The sequence below is a fragment of the Miniopterus natalensis genome, chromosome 18, assembly GCF_054644295.1.
Source record: "Miniopterus natalensis isolate mMinNat1 chromosome 18, mMinNat1.hap1, whole genome shotgun sequence".
Classification (NCBI taxonomy): Eukaryota; Metazoa; Chordata; class Mammalia; order Chiroptera; family Miniopteridae; genus Miniopterus; species Miniopterus natalensis.
In genome coordinates this window covers 34,899,325-34,910,184 of record NC_142098.1, presented here as the reverse complement: position 1 = coordinate 34,910,184, position 10,860 = coordinate 34,899,325, and positions in this window count along the sequence as shown.

Here is a 10,860-nt window from a genome sequence, read left to right as displayed (position 1 = left end):
CCAATCTGAAGGCCAGTCATTAAGCCACCTGGCTGTGAGGGAACAAGCCTGGGGACTGCCCTCAGGAGTCTGCATTACAGCCCATCACTCAGCTGCAGATCCTCGACTAGGGGACAGGTGCCAGGGCACCAAGGGGATCCCCAGGAAGGAAGCAAAGGACTCTGCCAGAAAGGAGCCACAGTTTCTCATCCCCAAGCCTTTGCAGATGCTGCTCCCTCTGCCTAGAACACCCTTTCCTGACGCTGCTCCTGCTCCCAGAGAATGCCGCGTGTCCTTCAGGCCTGGGGTCAAGGAGCCTCTTCTTACAAGTGGACCCTCTTCTATTCTCCGCCCCCCCCAACACAGTCCATTCAAAGTTTAGAAAGACCTTTGACCCTTCAGGCTGAGCCAGGATCCTACAGGGCCCTGGCCGCTCTTCCTGTTTCCCCATCCCAGCCCTGACCCATCCGGGGACTGAGTGAGGGGTAGGACTGGGGCTCTCCTGGTCACCTGTGTGCCAGCACAGGGCAGAGGCAATCTCAGCAGGTCATCTCTGCAAACCGCTGGTGAGTGAGAGGGGCAGAGAGGGCCTAAGACCCACAGAGATGATTCTAACTCCGGTGGATGGGAAAACAGGCCACGCAGTGCACAGAAAATCAGGGACAGTCAAAACCCTGTTCTCTGCCAAAGGCTGAACTTTACACAAAACCACCTTCCCTGTGCCCAGAGCAGCCTTTCTCAGAGCCACTCCTCCCAACAGTCCCCTGGGTGCAGAAGGTCCGGTCTGCACAGCTCCTGGCTCTTCTCCGTCCAGACACCAGCGATCTGGGGTTCACCTCCCACCCTCCGCTTCCCCCAGGCCTGGGCTTTCAAAACAGACCCAGGATAACCGAGTTAACGCCCCCGCCCTACCGGATGGCCTCGTCCCCTCGCCGCCACGTGCAGCGCCCGACACATCCTCTTGGAGGTCACTTTAGGGCGGCCGTCCAGCGCAGGCTGGTTCAGGGCCCCCTTTCCAGTTCAGCTGCCCGCCGGCCGCCGCCCACCGCCCACGTTGCCGGGGTCTCTTCCCAAACGTTCTTGGCACCAACAACCCGCAGCCCTCCCGCTCCCCCCAGGCCACGCGGCCCCTGTGCGCGAGCGCGGTAAACAGCGCCCCCTTGTGGCCCTGTCCCCGGGAACTCAGGGGCCCCATTCGTGCCTCGCGTCGAGTCCCGCCAGACCGATGCTATGGCAGGAAAAGTGTTTTTTAAACGTTGGAGTCTCAGTTATGAGCAACATTATCCTTCAGGCTCTGGCTCATGTGTTCACGCCTCTCGGAAGTCCTCCCTGACTCCTCCCGTCTCGATCCAAAGCCTGCATCCGGCTCCTGCAGTCCAACTACACTTCCCCTAGGGCAGCCCTGACCCTTCTGCCTCAGTTTCTCCTCTTCTGGCCCTAACCCCTCTTCCTGTGCACCCCCCATCCAGGCCCCACCCCTAGGCTGTCACTGTGGGCCTGTGAGGGCAGGGACAAGGGCTGCCTTAGTCACCACAGTATCTCTAGTATCATCCAGGGTGGGGCACAGTGTAAGGCTCAGCCGACCTCGGCACCTACCCCTAGGGAGCATTCATTCACTCCCGAAACCCATATTTTGCTTTGTTTTATCTAATAGTTTAAGTGAGGTATAATGTCCACTTTACAAAATTCACCCGTTTTAAGCGCTTTACTGATTTGGGGTGATTTTAGAGGACAGCCATCACCGCAGTCTGATTTTAGAGCAGTTCCATCACCCTGAAAAGACCTCTTGTGCTCACTTGCAGTCACTGCCCGTTCCCACCCCGGCCCCAGGCAACCACTGATCTGCTTTCCTCCACTAGGTTTTCTCTATTCTGTGCACATTCGCTTTCGGAAAACTCGCTCCGATCAGATGCTGGGTGCGGAGGGCGCTGGGTGAGGCACCGGCCCTGCCCTCGGGAGCTCGGCGTCGGCCCGGGGCTTCGGCTGACGGGAAAATGAGTCACTCATTCGGGCATTCCAGATACTTATTGATAATCACCAAGCACTTACCAGGGCCAGGTACTACTCTAGGACCTAGGGGTCGAGCAGTGGGGCACAAGGACAATGTCCTGCTCTGCTGGACTTGCTATTGTAAGGGGGAGATAAAAAATAAAGGAACAAGATGTGTCATGATACAATGGCTGGTTGCGATAAGTATTTTGAAGGAAAAACAGAGGAAGGGATAGTGACGGGCGCGATTTTAGAGAGGGCAGTCAGCACCTCTCTAGGAAGGACGCATTCGACCAGAGGCCCGACTGAAGGAGTCCTGCCCGATTCTGAGGGAACAGTGTTCCTGGCTGGGGGAACAGCCGGAGCAAAGGCCCTGAATACAGGGCAAGCGGGAGGGCGGGAGTGTCATGAGGGCTGGGGAAGGCAGTGGGAGATGAAGTCAAAAAGTTACGGAACAGCTGCCCAAAGCAACCCTTTCCAAAGTCAGTGTGACAATAACAAAACAACGCCACACATTTCCAGAGGCCTCCCAGGCACTGCCCCTGGGTGAGAATCACAGCCGTCAGCTGCTGGGAGCCAAGCGCAGCCTCTGCCCTCCCGACTTCTGGGAGAGCATGTTGAATGGGACTTCCCCAGAATTGCTACGAGGGCCAAAGCTGAGGACAAACGTGGCCAACTACCCCGTCGCCTGAGTTCACGGCCGCAGCGATGGGAACCAGCCACCTACCCAAAGAACTCACTGAGAGAACGCGGGGCAGGCCCCCAGCCCCTCAGGAAGGGATGGGGAGAAAGGGGTGCCAGAGGGTAGAGTTCTAGAGCTTTCCCTGCCCTGCGAACTTGGAATCAGGTTTCAGCACAAGTTTTCCCCCCTCAAATATCTGTTGTGGAAAAATTTAAATCTATGGAAAAGTCGAGAGAAGAGCACAATCAACTCCACATACCCTCCACCTGGAATTAGCAGTTGACAGTTCAGGCTGCTTTCTCTCTCAGTCCACACACATGCTCCAGCTCCTCTCCGTCATGACCTGCTGAGTCTCCGACACCTACCTGTCTCTGGGCTTCTGTTTCCACCTCGAGGATGTGGCTCTGAAGGGCAGGGGCCTCTTCTTCCAGGGTTGGCGCTGAGCGTCTCTTAAAGATGCGAAACCAGCGCTGCGGCTGTGCCCTCCTCCAGGACGTGCAGAAGCCTCCCCGGGATGAGTGGGGTGACACTCAGGACGCCACGGAAGCCGCCGCGGCCTTGGAGAGGAGCCTGACCCAGGCCCTTTGGGACCTGCAGGCCCCGGGCTCTGCCTGCACAGCCCCTCAGCTCTGTGATTCCTGCAGAGCTGCTTCCTGGGCGAGCGGGTGAACCTCCTCAGGAAGATGGGCGACACCTGGTCACCTCCGCAGCTAGTGCGCCCCAGGCTGGGCGGGGGGAGTATCTCTCGGAAAGGCTCCCCCTCAAGCGGACTAGGAACCTTTGGAGCCCAGAGGCCTCTGAGGGGCCCCTCTGCATCCCCCTGGTGCCTGGCTTCTGCCTGAGCCTCTCCCCCAAATCCCCAGCCATTCTTGTAACCACCCTGGAGCCCCTTCCCATGCACTGGGCCAAATGGAAACAATAAAGCTTTTTGCAGCAGCTGGCTTTGCCTGTGTGCTATGGCACATGAGGGGGGATCTATTTTCACAAGGTTAACTGGATTGGGCTGGCAGGGAAAGAGGAGTGGGCCCCGCCTGTTCTAAGGTGTGACCTCACCTGGGTAGTGCTTGCTGTAGTGGATTCTCTAATAACATAAAATAAAATAAATTTAATGACCAGTACTTTGGGCACGGAATGGTTCATTGCTCTGCCTGACATTATGGTGGGAAGCCCTGGGAAGCCCTGGGGGAGGGACCAGAGCAGCTGGAGCAGTCAGGTGAGGGACATTTGCGGCCCTTGAGGCAGCGTGATTTACCAACCATCACAGAAATGCTTAAGCGTTTCAACAGTCGCCATGAGATAGCTGTCGAAGGTGAATGTTAGCTTTTCTTGCTGGTTCAACCCCCTTTTAACATGAGCTAGTGTGAATGGATTTCTGTTTCCTGCAAGAGGGGGGAAGAAAAGACTTCCTCTCATGAGTGTGAGTCATGAATCAAACCTTTAGGAAATAACAAATGGCAGTGAAATCTCACTTTAACTGTATGAGGTCATTTCAGCTCTGGGTCAGGCAGCAACTCTAAGGCAATTTTGACTGTGAGTTGCCAAAGGGTCCGCACCCTTTGGCCCAGGAATCCCGCCTCTGGGACTCACGAGGATGTGCATCGAGGCATTATTTATAATGGGAGGAAATTGGAAACAGCTTCAACGTCTGGCAACACTGCCCCGTTGAGTAAACATCGTGCAAACACTAGAGATTGTGTTTACACAGAGAGACGAGGGACAGGGGAACAGCTTACGTTGTAAGAAGGGAAAAAGCAGGACTGTATAAACAATTTGCTCACATGGTTATATAAAACACACACACACTTTAAAAAGCCTGAGTAAAATAGAAAAGGCTGAATGGAAATACATCAAAATGTTAACTACAACAGTGATGTGGGACTGGGGGCCATGGGGGAGCAGGGGTAGTCTTGCTAGTTTTCTGTATTTTCCAAATTGTGCTTAACAAACAACCAACTCTTCTTTTTTCTTTTTATTTACTGATTTGAGAGAGAAACATCGCATCGTTGTTGCACTCATTTCTGCAGTCATTGGTTGCTTCTGGTACGTGTCCTGATGCGGGGTGGAACCCCAAACCTTGGCGTATTGGGACAAAGCTCTAACCGTCTGAGCTACCCTGCCAGGGCTCTATTTTATTTTCAAAACTTCCCACTTAGATCATGAACATTTCCAAACAGATACAAAAAGCAGAGAGACAATAAACCCGCATGGGCCCATCACCCACCCTCAAGAACCATTGACGCTTTGCCACTTCATTGTCTTTCCCCTCCCCATTTTTTTTGAACCTGAAAAAAATACAAGTGATGGACATCGTGTTCGTTCTTACGTAGGAAATGAGCATCTGAAATGGGAGGTTGCCTCCTTACATACCACACCAATGCCTTATCACACCGAACAGAATTAACAAACTCCTTAATATCATCTAATAAACAAACTCCTTAATATCATCTAATACCCAGGCCGTATTCAAATTTCCCCGTGTCCCACAGACATCCTTTTACAATTGTCTTGTTTGAACTGGGGTCCACACCAGGTATATTCATTGCACCGCTTTTGGTTTACTATTATTCTCATTTACAAACAGTGGAAGCTGTGGGTGTGTGCACAGCCCTATGAGTTGTGTGGTTTTTTAAAATATGTTTTTATTGATTTCAGAGAGAGGAAGGGAGAAGGAGAGAGAGAGATAGAAACATCCATGATGAGAGAGTCATTGATCCGCTGCCCCCTGCCCGCCCCTCACTGGGGATCGAGCCCACTACCCTGGCCTGTGCCCTGACCAGGAATCAAACCTCCATCTCCTGGATCCTAGGTCGATGCTCAACCACTGAGCCACGCCCGGCCGGCCGGGCTGTATTTGTTTTTCTAATGGGAGAAAATCAATAATCAGAGGTGGAGTAAGCCCTGAAGTTATTTAAGACCGAGAAGCACAGGGTTAGATAGAAGACCAGAGCTCCAGTCCCGCTCTCCATCTTGGGGCCTCCTCTCTCTGAGCCTCAGTTTCCTCATCTGTGAGGTAGGTGCTGTGAGGACCCAGTGAGTTAGGAAGGGCGCCCAGGAAGCTCTCAGCCGCAGAGGTTGGTCTGACCTGCTCTTTCTTCTTTATTTACAGCCCCCCAGGCTGAGTCATCCCCTTGTCCAGGCACCAGGCCCACACAGAGCAGCCAGCACTGCATGTCCCCTTCCCTCCCTCTCCAACCCAGCCAACCCCACACTAAGTTCTGTGGTTTCTCCCTTCAGTGCCCCTCCCCCAGCGCCGAGTCCCCAGAGCCTGTCCCACCTCTGTCCCTGCCAGCCTTCCCTCGTGTCACCTGGGACCCACCCCCCTTCAGCCACCAGAGGAGCTTCCTAAATCTCCCACCCCTCCCGCATCCCTCAGGGTATCACCGAGGCCTGCCAAGCCCCTCCATTCCCTATATGACAAAATTATTTCCAGTAACAATCAGGAAATGAAACGAACAATATTAATGGCCAGGAAAGAAATGCAAACAGTGAACATTTTCTTTTCTTGAGCCTCATACATACGAAATTGTGCCAGCAAAAAGGAATTTAAAAATAAACATTACAGTAGGAGAAAGGAAAAAAAATGCACTGCTATTTATTCGAAGTCTATTGAAAGATTCTAAGTTTGAACGTGGATCCTTCGGTTACAGTTTGATGTAATAAAACTTTATGTAAATACTTGTAAGGTTTTTCTTCTTGTGGAGAGAAGTTGGGAGGGAGGGAGACAGAGGGAGGGAGCCAGAGACACAGGCCAGGCCAGCAGGTTGCACGGCCAACGGCTCCTTCGCCGGAGGCTCAGCACCGAGTCCCACCCGCAGGCGCTGGGCCCCAGACACTTGGGGGCGCCCTACAAAGCCCCCCATCAGGATGCAGGGCAAGGGCATCAAACTGACGTTGCTTCCCCCTGCCCTGGCTCCAAGGGGAAGTCCCCCCGCCCCGCCCCGCCGGCGCCTGGGTTCTCTCCCGGACCCTGGGCTGCCGTCTGGTACACGCGGGGGTGACGCGCTTGGAAGCTGGGGACGGAACTGAGTTGGGTTTTGTTTCTCTCTCTCTCTCTCTCTCTCTCTCTGAGTTTAAAAACTCTTCATGTTGCTGATTCTCAGGAATCAACCTTTTTTTTTTTTTTTTTAATGTTTTGATTTATTTCAGAGAGAGAGAGAGAAATGAGAGGGAGTCATTGATTGGCTGCCTCCTGCGAGCCCCTTGCTGGGGATCAAGCCCCAACCCCGGGCATGTGCCCTGACCGGTGACAGAACTGTGACCTTCTGGTTCATAGGTCCGCGGTCAACCACCAAGACACACCGGCTGGGCAGTGTTTGTTTTTTCTAAACTGATTCTCGAGGTAGATGCACATGCAAAACAGTACAAACCACAAGTGTACAGCTGGGTGGATTTTCACCAACTGAACACACCTGTGCCAGCAACTCCCAGACCAAGAAACATTTCTAGGCCCTCTGGAAGCCCCCTTGTGGCTCCTTTCAATCTCTCCCCCCTTCCCCTCCAAGTCACCATTCTGGCTTCTGGCTGCATAGATTGCTTTTTCCTGTTTTGGATTTTATATAAATGGAACCAGAAAATATATTCTCTTTAGTGTTTGGCCTTTCCACTCAACACAGTGTAGGACTCACTCCTGCTGTCGTGTCGTCGTAGGTTCCTCTGCTGGCGGTGCTGATTCCACTGCGTGACTATGTCCAGTTTACTCGTCCGTTCCTCCCTGGTGGCGAGGCCGCGAGGGGACAGCCAGTGCGAAGTCCTGAGGTGCGAACATGTCTGGTAGGAGGAGACTCATGCGGCTGGAGAGGAGCAAGCGAGGTGCGCAGACGGGGGACATGAGGCGAGAGGGGGACAAGAAGCAGATGGCGCACGCTTGTGGGCCACAGTGGGGACTCTGGCTTTTTCTCTGAGTGCGATGGAGCCACAGAATGGAACGTGCAACCCAGGTATGTACCCTTGACCGGGAATCGAACCCAAGACACTTTGGTCCACGGGCTGGTGCTCTAACCACTGAACCAAACCAGCCAGGGCCCGGCAATCTGTCTTTTAACAGCCCTCCAGGTGATTCTGACTCTCTCGTTTTAGGATATAAATTAAGCCGCTATAACAAAGAGACTTCAAAATATGACGACTTAAATGAAAGTTTACTCTCACATAATACTCCAGAGGTGAAATGATCCAGGGTGGCATTGTGATGATCTAGGGACCCAAGTTCCTTCTACTATGACTCAGCCGTTCTGTGGGATAATTTTGAAGCAAACCCCAACTATTATATTATTTTACTTCATGATTATTTTTGAATGGTTCAGAAAAGGACTCCAGAGCCAGAATGCCTAGGTTCAATGCACACTCTGCCACTTAGTAGCTGTGTGATCTTGGGTAAGTTTCCTTACCTCTCTGTGCTTCAAATGAGGAAAATGGAAATGATAATAATGCCCATTTCATAGGACTGATGTGGGGATAAAATGAGGTGAGATATATCTATATCCATATCTATATCCATATCCACATCATCTATATCTATATATCTATATCTAATCTATATCTATATCTAATCTATACCTGCCTGGCACTTAGGAAGCACTACTTAAGTATTAGCGATGACGACGACGACGACGACTAAGGTGATGACCAGAGGCTGGAAGTAAGTGGCGGGCAGTGCTCGCTGATGACTGAACTTCGGCCACTAGGGGCCCGCTTGGGATGCGCCTGCGCGCGGTGACCGTCAGGGGGCGCTGCGGCGCTTGTCCCGCAAGCGCGGCGACTTCTGGACTGTTTCCCTCTGGACATTCCAGAGGAGAACGCGTTGGTCCCCGCGCGTGCCAAGGGCCCTACAGCACCGGGGCTGGAGATTAGTGCGGGGTATAAAAGCTAGATCCTTGGCACACCCACCAGGTCGGGTAGGGGGTGAGAGGAATGTTTGGGGTTCTCAAAACCCCTCCCCGCCCCACTCCCAGGATGCTTAAATTCATTGGACCTCAAAGTTTTCCAGCACCGTTGCCCACCCTGTCCCCATTCCTGGGACATTTAAACAGCACAGGGGTCATGGGATGCCCACTGGCTTCCCAGGTACAGGTGCTTGGGGTATGGAAATATTTGGGAGTTGCCTACAATGTTGTTTGTGTGTTTTCCTTCTGTGAATGTCCAGAGATTTCAGCAGATTTTCAAAGGGATCTAGAACCCCAGAGACTGTTTGGAACGCTATCTCTTCCTCCAGGAAGCCTTCCCTGGTGTTCTCTCAGACTGGGCCGGTGCCTCCTCCGACCTTCCCCATCCTGCCCTGACCCTTCTGTCTGTGCCTCCCCTACCTCAGCACCGATGATCATGTCTGGCGATGTGTCTGTGTCGCTCACTGAAGCTTCATGAAGGCAGGGACCAGGGATATATTATGCACCAAAAAAGGTCATCAGCATTGTCCAACATGGGGACTGACATACCAAGAGAATAAATTTAAAAAGGTATTTGCCTTCCTTACCTCTAGGCCTTTGCAGATGCTGTTCCCTCCACCTGGAACACCCTCCTCCATGACTTCATCTGGCTCATTTTCCCACAAGGTTCAGGTCTCAGCTCAGACAGCTCCTCCGCCTAGAACTCTCCCTAGCTCTCACCCTCAAGGCTGATTTAAAGTTTGTGTTCCCAACACTCACTTATTACAAAGCATATATAGAGAATATTTGTTGAATGAATGACTGAGGAGTCAATGTTTGGGCCAGGTTCCCTGTATTAGCTGGAGGGTCACTTCTTGACCCCGCTTTCTAGAGGTTTTTTTTCTTCTTTTTAATAGCTTTATTGAGCTATAATTTACATACCATACAGCTCACTCATTTAAAGTGTACAATTCAATGGTTATTAGTACAGAGTTATGCAGCTATTGCCCCCTTTGTGGAGCTTTGAGCCCCTCGTGGTCTGACACCCCTCCCACCAAGGCCCCTGTGCTAGATGTTTCTTGCTTTCTCATTGAGGGAATAAAGTCTGGCTCCTCCCCTACCCAGGGAGGGAGATCAGGAAAAGAACAAGACCTAGCCATCTGCCCTCACCATCTGCCCAACCCCAGGGCTCGGCAACTCCAGGGAGCCCAGGGTTATGCTACCTATCACAGAGCACTGCTATGTGCCAAGGGCAGTTCTAAGCAGTTGACATAGAGAACAATTCATTTAATGGCCACCAACTCGCCTGTAGGCTAAGCACTGTTAGTGTAATCCTCCGCGTGGCACCAGTGGGAACGCGACTCCTCCTGAAGCTCCGGAGGCGCACAGGGGATCCGGTCAAGGAGTCCCCTTCCCCCATTTACACAACTTGAGCTGTACCTGGAAGATTAAAACTGGTGGATCATGCTCCAGGTATGGCCCACAGGTGGTTATGAAAATAGTATTATTTAAAATAGGGAGACTTCCCTCTCTGTTTTGCTCCAGCCCTTTAGCGGGTCGTGTATCCTCACCTTTGTGCTGCGATTTTCTTATCCTGCACCTGCTGCCCTCTAACCTCACTCACCTGGTCCCATAAGCATTTGCATTTGAGACCTGAACAGTAACAGGTGGGTGGAGAGTGACGCAGGTACAGTCTTTTGTTTTGTTTCAGTGCCAAGGAGTCTCCCACTCCTCACCACCCCTATCCCCTGAGCTTGTGCTCAGCAGGCTGTTTTACGTTCTTTTTTTTTTTTTGGGGGGGGGTGTATTTTGGACTCCTGACATGGCCAGGAAGTAGGCAGGGGCACTGGGGGCTCCATGCTGGGTGCTTTACCCTCACACACAGCTCACTCCAGCCTCCACCAGGACCACCACTTTCTGCTTTGTCACAGCCAAATCTGGGGCCCAGGCCTGGGTTTACCCCTTCAGGCAGTCCTTCCCCTCCATGTCCCACTAGTCCCAAAGTAGCTTTTGACTTCTTTGGGGAAATCTGGGGTACCCTCTAGCTGAGAAAAGAGGGAGTGCTCTGAACAGAGGCTACCCCATCCGGTTCCTTCCTGGGGCCCCACACAGGGAGGGGGAAGAAGCTGCTCCAGCAGGATTTACTGGGAGAGTCAGCACTGTACTTAAATATCCAAAGGCAAGATCTACCTCGAGATTAGAGAGAATGAAACAGGAAAAAGAGACACAGCAACAGAGGCTAAAGGAGTCAGGCAGAGAAAAGGAAGCAGAAAGGAGACAGAGAAGAGAGACAGACGTGGAGACAGACAGACCAAGACAGAGAGAGCCTGAAAGGCAGAGATAAACTAAGCG